This window comes from Crocodylus siamensis, chromosome 7 (genome assembly GCF_052110815.1).
Source record: "Crocodylus siamensis isolate JL-2025a chromosome 7, ASM5211081v1, whole genome shotgun sequence".
NCBI lineage: Eukaryota > Metazoa > Chordata > Crocodylia > Crocodylidae > Crocodylus > Crocodylus siamensis.
Genome location: NC_143401.1, coordinates 67,212,374 through 67,230,774, shown reverse-complemented (window position 1 = coordinate 67,230,774; position 18,401 = coordinate 67,212,374). Strand labels below are relative to the sequence as shown.

General features: G+C 44.7%; 1 protein-coding gene across 2 annotated transcripts in view; it reads left to right on the top strand.

The window, feature by feature from the left end:
* The first annotated feature begins 1,143 nt into the window (after positions 1-1,143).
* Positions 1,144-18,401, top strand: part of PLCE1 (phospholipase C epsilon 1) — a 343,905-nt gene continuing 326,647 nt past the window's right edge. For both annotated transcript variants that reach the window (XM_090058651.1, XM_090058650.1), the window contains exon 1: positions 1,144-1,582. The gene's annotated coding sequence lies outside the window, so the exon portion shown is untranslated. The remainder of the gene's footprint in view (positions 1,583-18,401) is intronic.

The following is an 18,401-nucleotide window of genomic DNA, read 5'->3' as shown; positions in this document are numbered from 1 at the left end:
GTATTATTCTTACCATATGCGGTACATGAACTCTGAGTTGCAAAGAGCTCAGAAAGACCACAAGAAGTCATAATTTTTTGACACTGTTGGATTCCTATTTGAAAACCCTGGGTTTATCTTGTGAATCATGTATACCTGTTTGCACAACTAATAATGCATGGCAATGCATGGCAGCTTTAGAAGATCTCATGGCTCTCAAGGGTGCTGTAGCAGCCTGACTGAGAATCACTCCTCTAAATATAACATGCTTTGACCTTATACTATTAGAAAAGACGAGGTGGTCTTTTGTGGCTTGCATTATTTTATCTTTTTTCTACTCTCTATGCTGATAATCATACACTTCAATCTTTTGGAAGTATCAAGTAAAATAGTAGTAAATATTATGTATCTGCAACACAGTGTTAACTGAGTACTGTATTACAAATGTCTGGTTGCAGTAGTAAAAAATAATCAAGCTATGCTTTCTAAAATATACACATCTGCTTAAGCTTTTCTTTGCTAGACAACTACTTTTATTCATTCTGAAAATATTTTAATAACACTCTTAAAAATCTTATTGCACTTTGATTATCTTCTAAGTTATACTTCATTACAGATCCAAATACAATATATTTACCTCTGTTATGCTCTATTTTTTAAGTAATTGTGTATAACAGATGTCATGAATCTATAGCTATAGATATATAATAGTAACTCTGACTCTCAGGAGTGCAGATTTTTTTTCCTTAGAAAATGTTATAATGAGTTCCTTAGGTTGGAAGGGAATGAAGTAAATTAACTGCCAGTTTTACAGCTAAGTACTGGACATGAACTCCACATACCTTAGTTATGAGAATTGGTGTTCTTTATATAAAAAATTCCAAAATAAAATTGCACGTTGCCTACAGCCAACATTTGCTTCTTTGAAAAATTAAAACGAAAGTTCCAACAAAAATTATTTTTATGGGTCTGTTTTTCTCTTTGTTTGACTTCATACCGAAATGACTGTGAAGCCTTGCATGCAAAGACACAGGGCTGGGTTCACTGAAATCGTATTTTTCCATAAAGTAGATGGAAAGCGTACAATATCTCCCCCCCTTTCACAGACTTTCGTTAACAGCCTTTCTTCCCATAGATAATGGTTGGCAGCCATGCACAGTGCAGAGGTTGTGTGCTGCACTTCTGAACAAAGTCCTGAATCGAGCCATTGTTTCCACTGAGATAGCCCGCATTTTTCACTGGACAGAGAGAGCAGGGTGTAAAAAAGGCACCTTGTGTGCGACTGTTGGCAAGGCTTGGAAGTGAATTAAATGTGCACAAGGTCTGGGCAGCGCAGCGCTCCCCGGGCCGGAGCGGCGAGCAGCACGGTTAGCTCAGACATTCCAATGCAGTGAGGCAGCCGCGGGACGCGGCTCCGCGCCGCGGCGCCCGGCAGAGGCGGCTCTTTCACAGCGGATTCGCCTCCACACTGAGCCCCATTCACAACGCGGTGACACGCGATGGCGCGGCACCAGCTCCCGCGCTCCGCACATGAGGGCTCCGGCGCGCGGGGATGCTGAGGCGCGGGGCAGCGCCGCGTGGGGAGCCGGGCTGGGTGCCCGAGGTAGGAGGCACCGGGCACTCCTGAGCGGAGGGAGCTCCCCGCTGGGGGCGGGGGGAGGGCGGTAGGGAAGGGGGCGTGAAAGGAGCTCCTTTGGGCTTTGCTTCCTACCGGGCGCTTCCCTCCCCTCGGCGCCTCAGACCTCTCCCGGGACAATCACGAGTCCAGAAAGACCCAAGCCCGCGCGACAGGCGCGCCCCGTGCTCCGCCCCGGCCTGCACGAGACCGGAGGGGGCCGAGCGGCGGCGGGAGAGCAACCCCCTCCCGCGCCAGGGCCGGGAGGCAGGTCTGCGGCCGCGCAGGCGGGACCCCCGGGAGGCTGCTCTGGCCGCGCGGCCGCCGGGCGAGGGCGGAGCCGTCGGGGAGGCCCGCGCGGGAGGACGGTGCCCCTGGTGCAGGTGAGCCGCGGTGCCCCGGGGCTGGGGGGGGAGGGGCACGAGGCCGGCGGTGAGCGCCCCCACCCGGGGCAGGCAGGGCCCCCCGCCTCGCCCGGGCAGCCGGTGTCCAGCGGAGCGAAGCCGGGAGGATGGCGGGGGCAAGACACAGCAACGCGAGACACAAACTAAACCACCCGCTTGATGGTATTGGAATGGGTCATAAGTCTGATTGGAAACCGGGGAGACAAATTACGGGGAAGTCATAAGAATGAAGAGAAAAGCGAAAGAGCGGCAGTCTGCATAGAAGTTAGCAAAGAATTACTAAATTCTTCCATTCTTTTAGTCATCTCAGTAGAAGGAACGCACTCATATTTTGCCGATTTGAGAACACACTAACGGCATGTTTTAGAGATGTTTTCACTTTCTCGCTGAGATAATTTCTTTGCAGCTGGCTTTGATCAGAGAGGTCACCACACTTTAGGCTAAATCTGACATAATGGCAGCTGCTCTCAGCTCCTCTTGGACTTTTATGTGATGTGCACTGAGCAATTCCCTTCTGTTGGTTCAAGCCAAGCAAGTGATGTTCAATATATTGTACATAACATTTTGTAATTAAAATATTTTTACATAGTTTGCTCACAATCCTGAGGATATGTAAATAAAGGGAAAGTAAAATCTATTTTAAGTACAATAAAAATACAACCCCCCCCCCATCAGATAATAAATTACTTCCCAAAGATGTTCTCATTAGAAGTCATGGAATGGGCTTAGAAAAGACTGATGATGGAATGATACAAGTCCTGAACACCTGCTTCAGTGAGGGGCCGAAGATGCTTGACTTATTTAGTTTATCCCAGAGAAAGTTATGAAATGACTTGATTGTGATTTGCAGTGAAGGGGACTACGCGTCCGGGTTTGTCTGGGAGACTCACAGATTCCATAGCCTGGTCCTGGCTGGCTGGTCAGAAGCCCTGGGCTGGAGTCTGGCAGGGAGGCACAGTGGCATGGTGCACCAGGCAGGTGGCCCGGCAGGCATTGCTGCTGCGGGCAAACTGGAGCAGACACCACCTCGCCCACACAGGGCACGTCCTTGCTCCCACCCAGCAGCAGCGGAGCCTGCTTGGCACATCATGCTGCTCCACTTCTGTACCGGATGCCAGCTCAGGACTTTGGACCAACTGGTTGGACCAGGATATGGAATCTGTGAGTATCCTGACCAAACTGGGATGTGCGCCCCCCCCCCCCGCCCCCTTTATAACCCCCAAAAGGGAGATGACTTCTGATAGCAGGAGCTGTTTAATTTAAGGGTGCAGACAGAAAACAGTTTTAGTAGGACAGATTATTGTGAGGTATTTACTGGATCCAAAATGTATGGCTTCAGGTGCAGACACTTGTTGATTTCAAATGTTATTCTTTGCATAGTGGCATGCAGTGCTACTGCTCCACCACTAGGTGGTTGGTGAGAGCACATCCCAGCATGCTTTGCCTTGGCCTCGTCCCCAGAGATTCCCAAGGATGCCTGAACTTGGAAGAAAGCACCAACTGGCTAGCTCCCCAGGGACCCCACCCCTGCCCTTGTGCTGGGAGTGCCTGCTCGTTTTCTGCTCTGGGCAGCTTTTCAGTTGTGCCTCTAACCCTGAGAATGCTGAATGGACCCACACTGCAACCTTTGCTGGAGGCCCCTGGTTGCCCAGCACTGGGAGCTCCTGATCCTGCTGCACTGGTCAGAGCACAAAGCAGGCTCAAACATGGCTTCAACCATGTGCACTCTGTATGAGCTGACATGTTTGGGAACGTGGAAGACCATAGCCAGGGACATGGAAAGGTGCCTTCATAACCTCCTTTACTTTTTTCTTCTCTGGTGACACTATCATGTCAGATGAGCCTGAGGCCATATGACACACCATTGTGTCCGGGCTGCTTTGGAAGCAACTTCAAACTGTGTAATGGTATTTCTGGTCCAGAGAGATGAGCAGCAATATTCTGGGGGAAGTGCATTTGCCTGGCCACCTGGGATGATGAACATTGGTGGATGAATTTCTGTATGTCCTGGGTGACCTCCAGCTGGAGCAGCAGGCCTGGGGATCTGTGTTAAGCTGTCCCACAGCCTTGGGTGGCAAACCACTGGAATGAGGGAGCCCCTGACTATGGAGAAGCATGTGACCATTGCTGTATGGAAACTTGCAACTCCCAACAGTCTCCAGTCTGTGACCAGTCAGTTTGGTGTTGGGAAGTTCATGGTGGAATTGGCAGTGCATGAGGTATGTTTGCTGATAAATCCAGTGCTGCCACCCCAGACACCCCCTTCTCCCTTGCTGATCAGCAGGAGGTTAAGGCTGGTTTGGCCCTTATGGTGTTTCCAAATTGCACTGGGGCCATTGATGGCATGCATATTGCCACCCTATGCCCCATGCAGACCACATCAGGCAATGTGCACACATCAGTGCTGGCTGGCTGGTCATGATTCAAGATATCAGGGTTTTCCAGAACTCTCCCCTGTCTGTACTGATGGAATGGGGAGAGTTTGTCCATAGGGTTCCTACCATTGAGAGTTATGGGGGGTGACTGCCTGTGACTTGTAATTGAGAACATAGAGATAATGAGACACAGTGACTAGAAGCAAGAAAAAATCAGGCTAGTAATTAAGTATAAACTTTTAACAGTGAGGCTCATAGGCACCTACTTTTATTTTTATGAAGGTCTTAAGATGATGCCCCTCCCACGCAGCATGGCTGGGCCATAGCTGAGTGGAGCCAATGGCGGGGAGTGGGGGGTAGATATGGATTGCTCACTGTGGGCTTGGGGCTCCCCACCTTACTGCCCTCCCCCTGGAAGCCCTGTGCTGGCTATGCTGCCATGCCGTGGCACCCTCTGCCCACTGGGCAACAGTAGGGAGTACAACTCCATGCCACCTCCCCCACTGCTGCCTGGTGGGCAGGGGGGTGCCTTGCTATTGTGGTGTGGCTGGCATGGATCTCCTGGGGGGAGGGCAGCAGGGTGGGGAGCCTCAAGCTCACATCCGCCCCTGCCCCATGCACAAATGTGGGGGGCATGTGCCTCCCCATTCCCCCCCTCCCTGGGAGTTTGCACAGTGGCAGGAAGCCTCCCTGCCTCCTGGATGAGCCAAACTTGGCTGTGTCCTACACCCTGCCCTGGCCCTAGGCCCCATGTATTGCCCAAGCCAAGCATCTGCCCTTCTCCCTCCTTCACCGTGGTGGCCTCAATCTGCTCCCCACTCCATAGATTTACCTGCAGGCAGCTGAGGGAGCTGCTCTTCACTGCTGCCTGAGGTTGTATTCCTGGTCATGCGCGCATGCACATGGTGCCCCCTGCGTCCTGCTTCCTGCAGCCCCTGGAAATCTGCCAGCCTGCAAGGAAAAACCCACTGTTCTCTGCAGTGAATGGAAAACCTGGATCCCTGCACTATACTGGGAAACCAGGACAAATGCTGTCCCAGAGTCTTGCAGCCCAGGACCAGGACTCGATGTTCCTATTTCAGGACTGTCCTGGTCCCACACCCAATTAGGAATGGGTGGACACCCTCCCCTCTTCCCGAGGGACCAGGGCCCTTGGGTCCCCATGTACTCGGCACCTAAGGTGAGAGCAGTTAACTATTTGTACAATTGATGAGAGGTTGTGATGGATTTAATATCCCTGAAAACATTTAAATCAACATTTTATGTTTTTTTCTAAAAGAGTTGCTCTAGTTCAACAATTCCTGTTGGAACAGAAACAGTAATTAATTCATCAAGGTTCCATGGTGTGTGTTACACAGGAGGTCAAATTTAACTCTCAAGGTGTTTCCTTCCAACTCTATAAACAATGAATTACTTCATTAATAAACCAAGTGCTGCTGAATAATCACTTTCACTATACATTAATAATCCATTTAAAAAGGTGCTTTCTTCCCGATTTCCATGCTTGCTCTACAAACAGGAAACTTTGGAATAGGGAATATCTTTTTTGTTCTGTATTCATGTAATATCTAGCATAATAGATTAGGGTTAATGATTAGGTTTCAGGTTTAATTGCATAAAGATGACTGCCTTTTTATTATTATGTGTTGAAAAAACTAACTCTTATGTAGCTCAATCATATAACTTCAGCATGAACAGAATTTATTTATACAAGTAATCATAGTGCCATCACTGGTACTTTCAAAGGCAGGATTGCAGAATTGGATCCATAATCTTTTGAAATATGAAATATTCATTTGTAAAATATTGCAGTTGATTTGCTTTCATTATAGAAAGATGGTAATGTGCAAAAGGCATGTTTGTTATTAGTGGTCAAACTTTACCCTTTTTAATCCCATTTAAATTAGTGTTTTTGCAAGTGTGTACTTGAAAGATTAAGTGACTGAGCACACATTATTGAAGAGTAGTATAATTTGCTTTGCTTGCCTTGGCAGCCCCTGTGCAGATCTGAGTGTGGGTGGGGTTTTCATAATTAAGCTTTTGCCAGATGTTGGTTATATTTCACTCTTGATTTTTGAGCAAAACTCCCATTTAGGTTTATGAGAGTTGTATGGAGGAGATGAGGGTAATGTTGTTTCCGGGGTGATTATTTTACCATTACCTACATAGAGGTCACTGTTTACATTTTTTTTATTCACTAGGGACAGACTGGTTCTCTCTCTTGAAGAAACCAGGGTAGATTTGCACCTTGATGGACTAACTAAATCAGAGATGTATAGCATAAGCTTCCGTAAGCACAGAGTGTTCTTCCTACAGTCCCTTCATCACATCTGATGAAGCAGCGGCTAAACAGAAAGCAGTGATTAGAATACAAAGGGTAGGGAAGGGGGGAGGAAAAAAGAGAGGATACAGCTAAGAGGAATGGTGGGTAGGAAAGAGAAAAACAAAGCAGTTAACCCACTGAGGGACATAGGCCCTATAAGAGCTAATTTAGGTAATGGGATAAGAATCCATAGTCTTGGTTTAAACCAGGAGTGGGCAGTTATTTGGGCCCAGGGGCCACATAGGGAATTTTGTTGAGTTGTTATGGGCTGGGTTAGCATGCCCCTCACCTTCTTCCCTTGCAACAACCAAAGCTCCCTATGTGGGAATGGGTGGATAGCAAGAGATGCTTAGGAGTGGGATGTGTGGGCGATACTGGGATTATCATGAGGCAGGGTTGCGGGGGAGGAGGGAGTGACAGCATAGGGCTGGGGCCTGGGGCAGAGCCACAATTTGCTCTGTGGGTGTGGGTGGGGGTGGGGGTGTTGGGGGCTGCCTGGGCGCTAGGTTCTGAGAACTGGCAGGGGTGCAGGGAAGGCAGAGGGAGCAGGGGGCACATGTAGCAGAACTTACCTAGGTGGCATGGTACACAGCTATCCCCACAGTGGTCTGCATGGGGCTGAGCCCTACCCGTTCCTACCCAGGGCAGCCAGCACCATGCTCCCACCTGTGACCACTGGACCAGCCCAAGTTAGTAACCCCAGTTACTGATGGGGCTTGTCCCAGTGCCTAGGTGCTGCTCAGCTCCCCTTGCTTCCAGCAGTGGTTCTTCCTTCCATCTCTTCCAAGCCATTTCAGGCAGGAAGGAAGCTTCAGCCCAACATCTTCTGCCCCATTGTGTGGGGCTTCAGCTCCAGGGTGCCTTCTATCCACTCTGCCCATGGGCAGCCAAGCAGGTGGAAGGCAGCCGGGAGCTGAAGCCAGAGTCCCGCACACTGGGGCAGGATGTGCCTGGCTGAAGCTTCCTCCCCACCCAGAGTGGTGAGGTAGGGGCAAGAGCAGGAGGAGGAGCTGCCACTCAAGTCAAGGGGAGCCAAGCATCACCCAGGTGGCTGCAGCTGCACTAGAGCTGCCCACTGGGAGCTGTGCATGTTGGCCTGGACTGGAGCCAGTGGGCATGGGCAGGAGCATGGCACTGGATGCCCTTGGTGCAGCTCAGCCCCATGCAGAGCACCACGTGGGGAATTGCGGGCCAGACCCAACCAATTGGTGGGAACCCCCCCCACTGTGGGCCAGATCCAATCAGTTGGCAGGCCAGATCTAGCCCGTGGACCATATTTTGCCCATCCCTGGCTTAGACCATATTTAACCCATACTTAACCCAAGCCAGTCTGTGGATGATTTCTTGTTCCACAGTTTCCCATTCAGGTTCATTTTTAAAGGTTTGCTGTCCAAGAACAGACACTTTGAAGTCAGTGATGCAATGTCCAGGGAGGTTAAAGTGCTCGGCTACAGGATTGTCTGTCTTCCATATTGATGGCAGCTTGGTGGTCATTCGTACATGTCTGTCCAACGTAGATAGCAGAGGGACACTGTAAGCAGGTGATAACATGATATTCGTAAGGGTGCAGGTAAATGAAATTTAGATGTGTTATTTGGTGCAGTGATGATGTAGTCTGTGTTGATGAGGGGGTACAGCTGGCAGCTGAGTTCAGAGCAAGATCTTGTGCTTTGGTGAGAAGAGTAGCTAAGTAGTGTGTTGCTGGAGAGATATTGTTTGAAGTTGGGGAGCTTTGTGTAGGCCAGGATATGTTTGTCCCCCATGGGTATCGTGAGATATCCTCCAACCCCTCCTGGAAAGCTCCAGACATTAATAATGTGTCTGAGGTGTTCAAACTGGGGGCTGTAGGTGACTGTGGCAGGGCAGCCTCCAGGGGTGCCATGACCTCCCCCGGGGCCCTACCTACCCGTGCCAGTTCGGGTCTTGAACGCACCCTCTATCTCGCCCATCATGTCTTTGATCTTATATTATTAATGGGAGGCTGCCTTCCTGCCCACTGTGGCATGGTGCCTGCCTTACTATGCCAGGGCCTTCTATGCCCACACCTCTCGCGTTCCCGCCCGCGCCGGGGCCTTCTGTGCCCGACTCGGGCTTCCCAAAATTGGGGCTCAGGCAGCCTCAGCCTTACCTGGCCCCAGACCTGCTTTCTTGGGCCTATGCCCCACCAGGCCTATCCCGCTAGTCACCCACACTGGGGTCAGGACACCCCAAAACACAGCACCCCTGCAGCGCTAGGAAGCCCCTCCCCCCCCCTCTACTGGGGAGCTCCCTTGAGGCCTCCTCCACCCCTACAGCCTCACCTAGTCCTCCAGTCTTAACAATAACTGAACCCAAAATCTCCCCTTCCTGGGTTACAACATAACTTCCAAGCACAACTGAAATCTCCCCCCTCTGGGATTCCAACATAAGTTCCCAGCAAACCCGGCTCCCTCTCGCATCTCCTCATCAGGGTCTCTTCTACCCAGTACTGCCAAGCAGTCACTCACCAGCTACCCAGCTTCTCTAATGTTCTGCTCAGCTTGCTTGTACAGAGCTCCCTCTTTCTCCTAGGCTGCTGGCAGGCAAACTGCCCTCTAGCCTCCGCCTTCTCTGTTTATAAAGGCCAGGCCCTGCCCCCTGGCGATCAGCTGACCCAATTAGTTGCCATAACAACTCCCACCTGCTGCACTGGTGAGTGGCAGCTGAGCCCCTTTTACTACTATTCAAGCTTTTGGTAATAGGCACCCTAGTGTCCTGCTGTCTCTAGTTACTGTTATTCCTACTATCAGTAGCAGGCACCCTAGTGTCCTGCTACAGTGACAAATAAGGGGATTCTGTTGCCCTTGTCTCAGGGTGGGTGTTGTGACAGTTTGGAGTGGGGTCTGGATCTGGCTGTGTTGATTTAGGATTGCTTTGTGATTGTAGGAATCCTGCTTCAGATCCTGTTCATGTGCATCGTGGTAAGTGGGATTAGAGTAGATACGGTTGTAACGCAGAGCTTGACTGTAGATGATGGATCTAGTGGTGTGCTTGATGGATGGGAGCTGCTGGCGTGGAGGTAGCTGTAGTGTTTGGTTGATTTCCAGGACAGTGTGATGATGATATGATATTTCACAGTGATGTCTAAGAAATGAATTTGCTAGGAAGAATATTCCAGAGTCTGTTTGGTGGAGGAATGGAAGTTTTTGAAGTCCTAGTGGAATTTCCCATATGTCATATAATGAAGAGGTCATCAGAGTACCTTTGCATGCCACAAGGATACCAGCTGTGGAGGAAGGAGACTTTAAGGTCTGTCACAAAAATATTGGCATATTGGTGGCCCATAGTAGCACTGTTTGTTTATAGGTAGAGAAGCATGAGACGGAAACAGAAACTGTGTCCTTGTTGGGAATAATGTTCTTTATGGCTTGTAATCCATCCTTATGGTATATTGGTGTACATAGATGAAACATCCATAGTAGCTAATATGGTGTTAAGTGGAAGCTTGTCAGTGGATGCTATTTTCTTTAGGAAATTTGTGGCATTTTGCAGATAATTGGCACTTCCTTTAACAGGATTGAATCAATGTACCTAAAAACTCCCTCTGTGACAATGCCAATGACAGAGACAATGAGACACCCTGATTTGCCAGATTTGTGTATCTTGGGTAGTATAAGCCCTCTGTGGGAGGACCCCTGGGATGCTGGGAAGTGGAAGCTTTAATCCTCTCCTTTGTTTCCAGAGGTAGTTTCTTTAAGAGCTTTGGTTCTTCTGGTATTGTGCCATGGGAGCCTTGGTCAGGAGTTTGTAAAACTCGGTGTTGGAAAGTTGCCTATCAGCTTCCTGTATGCATGCTGTATTATCCATAACAACTGTGGCACCCCTTTTATCATCCTGTTGTATCAGGATGTCAGTGTTGTTTTTTAAGGTTGAGTATGGCTTTCCATTCTGCAGGACTGTGGTAAGCATTATTTTGGGAAGTCTCATTGGGTATGGAGGTGGAAACAGTTCATGTACACGTCCAGAGTGGGGCTACTGCCCTCATGGAGCCCAGGAGCTGTCCCTCTTGTTCTGCGTAGGGTTCAGGTCTGTAGTAGGTTGACTGTTGTTTAGCTCCTTGTCATGGAAATATTCCCTTAGACTTAAGCAGCAGAAAAAAAGTCTTGAGGTCTTCACAGAGCTGCACCTTATGCAGAGATGTCCTCTTGGTAAATGGCTATTATGTCTGGGTGGCTCAATCCTGTTAGTTCTCCAACTCTGGTGTTCATCTCTTTCTGTTTGCTTTTACACTGGTAAGGTGGTGGTTACTCAACAAATAAAGCACAGCTTATCAGAACAGGTTGTATGTAGAACAGAGAGGTTTGGTCACTGGAGTCCTGTAGGTATGATTTTCATCTACCTGCATCTGGTAAGAAAAAAGATATTGGTACATATCCTAAGGAAGTTTGGTTGCAGCCCATTTTATTTGGCTGTGTGGTGCTGTCCGTTAGCAGAAAGGTAGTTAGCTGTGTTAGTCTGAAGTCGGGCAGAAAGCAGGGTAGGTAAGGGTAATGTAGTCACTGTTTACATTTTTTTTATTCATTAGAAACAGAATGTTGATCCCTCCTTGAAGGCAAGGTAGATTTGCACCTTTATAGACTAATTAAACCAGAGATGTATAACAGAAGTTTCTGTAAGCTGAGAGCATACTGCATCAGAAGCTGTAAATGGACAACAGGAAGCAGAACTGCTAAATAGGAAGCAGTGATTAGACTACAAAGGATAATGAAAGGGGGAGGAACTGCTGAGAGAAGCAAGGTGGGTAGGAGACAGAAAAACACATTAGTTAACTAATTAGGGGACATAGGCTTTATAAAAGGTAATCCAGGAAACAAAGTAAGATCTCACTGGAAGTCAACAGAATTAGTTCAGTTTTATGCCGTTGTGGGACCAAAATTTGGCCTTTAAATATACATTCTACTCCCTCACTCTAGCATTTGGGTGCATGATATAATTGGATACAACTAGGTGTTAAAACAAACCATTCTCAGAACTCCTTCCTGAGCTATCCTAACCATTCATAAATAATCTGCCATAGTCAAAAAAGTGCTAAAACAGTGCAACATCTTGTAGCAGTGTCTGAACATCTGTAAAGGTGAGCTGTCAGATGAGTTTCAGGATCAAACTCTTTTCACTGAACTCATACTATTTCAAGAATCTTAGAGTATGCATTTAGGAACTATCAGCAATGGTATTTCAGGTGACTTTTACTGTAATGGTGAGACAAGGTGTTTAAACTAGCCACAACCTAGATCTCACAGCATATTATGATATATGTCAAGTAAAAGTAATTGCATTCTGTGTTCTTTTGTATGCAAAACTCTAATTAAATTCAGTGCAAATTTTGGGTGTGCAAGAAATCCAGGCTAGCAGTTCAGCTGTGACATTTTATCCAGAGAAGTCTGTGGCATGCTTTTGTAGACTAAATAGGTTCTGGACTTTGGAATGCATTTCACTATACATTGCTAGCAATAGAAAAGCAATTTTTAGTATTTTGGTAAGATGTGCAATGGAAATGCTTGTCTCTTGAAAAGTTGATGCTTCATTTAATTTTTCAATTGCTCTGTGTAATGTTTTATAAATGTTAAACCTAAATTTTAAAATACTTTAAATATATAGTTAGCTTTTGAATAATGTTCTAGCTGTGATGTTTTAGAGTTTTTAGGTACTTAACTTTTGTTTTAATTGTTGTTATTCTTAACATTCTCATTTTAGGTTAAACAGAAAAAGTATAAATTTTGTATACCTAACTAAAGCTACAGTTTTAACATTTATTTTGGGACAATGTTTTAATTCCATCAGTGTGCACAAATGGCACATAACTTCATCTAATAATAGTATGTTTTGTTAAGCAGATGACTCTCCAGTTGCATCTGACCTTGCCTAGTGTTGCTGTCTGTTGTTTCAGACAATACTCTGAAGTGGGACCTTTCCTCCCGCTGTATTTTTCTACATCTGTGCTGCAGCATACAGCAAGAATGCCATTGAAGTGAAATCTGGTCTTCTGAGGTTTTTGTTACAGTACTTCTTTATTCTAACATTTTTATCCTGCATTCCTTTATTCCAAGTACAAAACTCAGTGCTCAGACTGGCTGATTTCCTCTCAGAGCAACACAAGTAGTTTCAAGCAGTATTAACACCTGATTGAATTTCCGCTTGGAATTCATCAGGGTGTGGAGAGGATTGTGGCACAGAAAGTAACTACTCCTCCTTGGTTCTACTCCATCCACACTACTCTTACTTCCCTTATGGAGCTGCAGTTAAGAAACTTCCATGATGTCAGCTCTCACTCTTTCGTTTCTCTGGCTAGGATGTGCTTGTTTTGGATCCCACCTGCTTACCAAACTAGAGGAGAGCAAATTGTCTAATGGTTTTAATATCCATGCTAAGAACCCTTCTTAAAAGAATATTTCAGTTTTTTGTCTGACATTTTTCATATTTTTCAAGGACAAATTTACAACTAGACTTGTTTCATTCAGATGAGTGAATTGATAAAGAGAGATGCCGTACTATGGTCTGTTTTAATATGCATATTTCTAAGATGGAATTATTTAATAATTGCAGTTTTATCAATCAAGTTTCATTTCCAGTGGCTTTGAAATAAATTAAGCATAGTTTCACTAGGCCCATAAGTATGTGGGGGGAGCAGCTAATCTAAACATTATTTAATACTGTAAAAACTGCAGGTCAGCGCATTCTCAGCCTATGAACCAAATGAGATGAAGGTCTGGGGTAAGCAAAAAAATAGGGAAGCCTGTATCCAAGGCTTCAGCTCAGATTCCTATCCATTACCTCTACATTCCTCTTTAGGTCCTGCCAAGGCTGTAAGTCCAGACTGGTTACAGGTGTGTTCTGTGAACTGTTGGGTACTGGTAAGTCAAAGAGTAAACAGGGGGGATGATATCACTTACAGTCCTTTTTTTTTTGTGGTTCTTCCATCATTCTTAAGAAAAAGTGGATTGCCTCTTCTCTTCCCTCCCCTCCCCTCTCCCACCCCCTCCTCCACACTCCCCCCTCCTTTCCTATCTTTTGTATTCAAATCACTTTCTCCATTTTATGTACTGCTCTGTGCATGCCCATTCACAGGATCTAATGAAGTGAATTCCAGCTCATTAAAGCTTACACTAAACATATCCTTAATTTAGTCTAAGGTGCAAATCTATCCTGGCTTCTGCTTAACTTCAGACTAACAGAGCTAGCTAGCTACATCTCATATCCTTGCCAGACTAGGCCAACATATGGAGAACAGCAGAAGAAGAGGGAATAGATGTGCTGTACTTAAGCTAACTGCCATAATATAAAAAGCTCCTGTGCTAACTAGAAAAGATATCAGAACCATGGCAACAATGAAACTACACGTGATGAAAACCAACAATGAAATTCATACTGAGATATTTATTAGCCTAGATTTGCATGGGTGGATCTGGAGCAGTGAAATACCCTTTGACACTAAACTCATCCATGGGAACTGCATAAATTGTGATCCTCTAATCAATGATATCAGTTTTCCTCCAGAGACAGCCCCCATATTATTAATAGAAATAATTACGAGGTTCTTCAAAGAAAATGATGTACAGTGGCTTCTTCAGAACTTTTTATAGTATTTGTACTATTTAGTGCAGCTGCCATTCAAGTTCTCTTTTTTTATGTAGTCTGTTGGTTGCAGTTTTGAGTTTGTTTTTAGTTTATATGTGCTTTTGTTTTGTTTCTTTTGTAGAAAAGATTGAGGTGGATATGCAGAAAGGGGAACATGCAACATTGCTTGTCTCCTCTGTGCGTGTGGTTGTACCATGTTTTTTCTGTACTCTCTTCCCTTCATTCAAGCAGGTTGAGGAGGTGATGAAAATCTGAGCCTTAGAAAGTAATCCAGATAACTGTATTATGTCATACAGTGTAGATTCTTAATGAGGCTAAATAGTTACAAGTATGGAGGGAAGAGTTTTTGCTGTATAATCTACATTATGAATGGGGAAAACTCATGGCTTCTGTTGTTGTTGTTGTACTCTTGGGCAAACTCCCTGGCAGCTGCTTGCACCAACAATATTGTAGGTTTAAAATATCTACAATCTGAAACATCATTAACTTGTTTTAAATAAAGGTCTATTTCTGTCCTTTCTGCAATAATTAAGTGAGGTCTAAACAAGAAATCCCACTTACATTTTGTTGTCCATTCAGCACACATAAAGACTGAACATAGAAATGTTTAAGCTACAGCCTTTGTTGTGCCATAGTGCCCAAACTGCATAGCCATGCCTTAAAACAGGTTGTCAACCTTTTGCAGACACACACCACAGCTTGCAACCTGACTGGTGCCATGGGCCACAATTCCCCTCTGGCTGCTCCTGCAATGGGGACAGGGGCTGCAGTGAGGAAGAGCAACCCTCTATACCGGCTGTACCAGCTCACTGGAGAGGTCAAAGGTGATTGGTGTGCCATTAGCAAAATGTGGATTGGATCAAATGGCTGGGGAATGGTCCCCTAGTAAAATGCAGACCAGACTGGACCTTAGCAGGCTGGATCGAATCCCTTTGTGGCTGGCATCTGACCCACAGACCATAGATTGCTGACCCCTACATTAAAAGTTATTTTTACTCACGTTAACATGGCTTACTTGAATATTCATAATAATTAGTCTGTAGGACCTTATTTTTTTATGAAATGCATTCTAAAGCAGCTGTCATCATATTAAATATCATTTATAATTAAGTATGGTATACTATTCCTCCTTATACTCTATATTTCCTCACAGTATATAAAAATATTATTTTGGCTAGTTCTTTGGTAAAGGCCATTGAAGCAGTTAATGGTCTCTCACTTTGCTAGTGTCCCTTTTTGAATAATTTGAATATACAGAAAAAAACTTAAATCTTTGTAGACAGAGGTACTAACTGAGGGCACTCTATTACAAGTGGTACTGTAGGGAATGGTTTTGGCTAGCATTAAGAATCAGAATCTCTTGGGGGGAGTAGAAAAAAAGGCTTTTTAAAATGGATTTGATGCATAAAATGTCCCTTGCTTTGCTTATTATCTTTCTCCAAGGTCATTTAGAAACCAAACTGAAGGAAACCTACTGAACAAAATTTTTGAAGTACTGATTGTAGGAATATTTTTCTTTTGACTAGACTCCAATAACTCTGGATACAGCAGGCAGCCAGATGTCATGGTCTTGGATTGTTGGTCCCAAACTGAATTATAGGTCACTTTTTCTGACTAAGCAGCCATATATGGCAGTGGTTGGCAACATTTTCGAGCAGTAGGACCCAGGTCAGTTCCAAGGTGGGCTGGCATTAGGACCCCAGTTCTCAGTGCTGCTTCTCCCAGCAGATTGGCTTCAGCTCAGGCAAAGCTTCCAGCAGCCCAGCCTTGGTAAGGGCAAAGCTCCTCACCACTGGAACACTGCTGAAGCTCCTTGCTGCCAGAACACCACTGAAAGCCCCTGGTTCTGTGGGCCAGATCCAATAGCTCATTGATATGATCTAGCCTGCAAGGTATAGGTTGTCAGCTCCTGATCTATGGAGATGGAGATGTTATCTAATAACATCTCTCCTTATACCTATGTCCTCATAATATCTGCGTAACCTAAATCTTTTCCTTCAATTTCCCTTCCAAACATCCTTAAAAATTTCATTTCTAGGTTGCTAATAAACATCTTACCCAATATCCACATCCTATTCCTCATTAATCTTCTGCATAATGATACGTTTTAATTTTGTTTTTGGTTTTGTGTTCTTTGAGCTAACTTTAAATATCTGTCTGCATTACTTTAGAGTAAATTACCTGGGACCAAATTTTTGAAAGCACTTACATGGACATGTAAAACATCAGGTAGCCTTTTTGACCCAGACTTTTAGAAATTATTCTATGTGCCTTGGTTTTTGAGTGGTGAAGTTCAACTTTGTCTTGTTTTTGCCTCTAAATTTGGGAAGAATAAAACCTGACAACAGGGTTTCTTTCATACCTTTAATTGTAATGGTAAAACATTCTGAGTTCTCAGATGAGTGGCATTGTATACTATAAGCATGAACTGAATGTCAATACATATACATTTGGAGCTGTTTCAAAAGGAGTGGAGGGACTCTTGTTTTGAACTGTGCAACAGCTGTTAACAGTCTAACAGTTACACCTAAACAAGCTGGGAATGCTGTAAATGCAGCAAAACAGCTCTCATTTTAACACTGCTTCCAGGTTTAAAGTTGGAGTAGTTTTGCTACTTTTATAACAGTGCTCTGGGCTTGTCCACATAATTGTTTGACTCTTAACAGCTACTGCATACTACTGATCTGCTCCCCTTCTGAAGCAGTTTGCTTTTGAAAGAGCTCCAAATTTATGTGTGTCCATACACTATCAAAACTATGAACTTAAATCACATTAGAAATGTATTAAATTAGATCTGATTTAAATATTAATTGAAGAATATTACAGAATAGGAAAATGAAGAGTATTAGCAATATGTTTTTTAGAACTAAAACTTGGAAGCAGATATAACAGTTATATTCTATGTACAAGTAAGGTCCATTTGCTTATGGACCCAGAGTCCTGCAAGAGGATGCTAAATTCACATTTGTTGCCTGACTTAGATTTTTTTTATCTGTTTACGTGATTTAACAAAAACAAACAGAAATTTTATCTCTGTTTAGCATGTAACTGCCTATTTTTTTGAAGAGACTGAAGAATATTACTTTAGCAGATTCTTATTTATGCTGAATAAGGCCTCAGTCCTGCAAGTTACCCTATAGAAGGGGGTTGCTGAACCTTTTTTGTTAACTTGCTAGATCCAAGCTTCAGAGCTCACACAGACTCTTATGGGGTGACAGGATAAACTTCCAGTTGCTCTTCTAAGATAAGGCTCATTGGTTTTATATATATATGACCGTATTGATCTGACCATATAATTGTTGTAACCATTATATACATAGAAAGCTTTTGGAAGATTAAGATGGCTCTCAGTTCCTCAGATGGTTCTTATTGCACTTTTTGGAAATCTGTAGCATGGTTTGGAAATCTGTAGCATGGCTTATACTTTGCAAACTATAAATATGCTGTTGATTTTAATGATGTTTAGAGCAGCATTTCTCAACCCATGGGTCTCAACACAAAAGTGGGTCACAAGAATATATGAAAGGGTCATGAACAAACTTTAAAAGTGGATCAACAAACTTAAAAAGGGGTTATCCTTTAAAGAAGAAAAACGTGGGAAATGGTGGCTTTTCCCTTGCAGGATGGCAGAGTTTCAGCCTGCAAGGGGCTGCTTGGGGCCCCTTCTACACCACACACCTATCCCCTGTCCCACACACTGGGGGGCTGGGGCCTGGGGACAGGGGGCAGTGGATCAAGAGTGAAGGGCACTGGGTTGGGAGAGGTTGAGAACCACTGGTTTAGAACTAAGTAAAAAGCACAAGAAATAAATACTAAAATATTTGGAGATGCTTGTAATTACTATAAAGAAGGTTAAAGTTAATACTGAAAATGTACTTGCAAAGTGCTGTGTGCCTCTGATTCTCATTGGCTTTAACAAGCAGCGATAGTAAATATGAAAACCTCTTACAAGATGCTTGTTAGTTTGTCAGAAGAGGCCAGATTATAAATAAACACAGGATTACAAATTGTCTATTTTTGTTTTCTTGGATGTGGTGTGCTAACAACAGAAAAAAAGGATAATTTTTAAATTAGAAAAAAGGACTATTTGTAAACATGGGAAACTTGAAGAC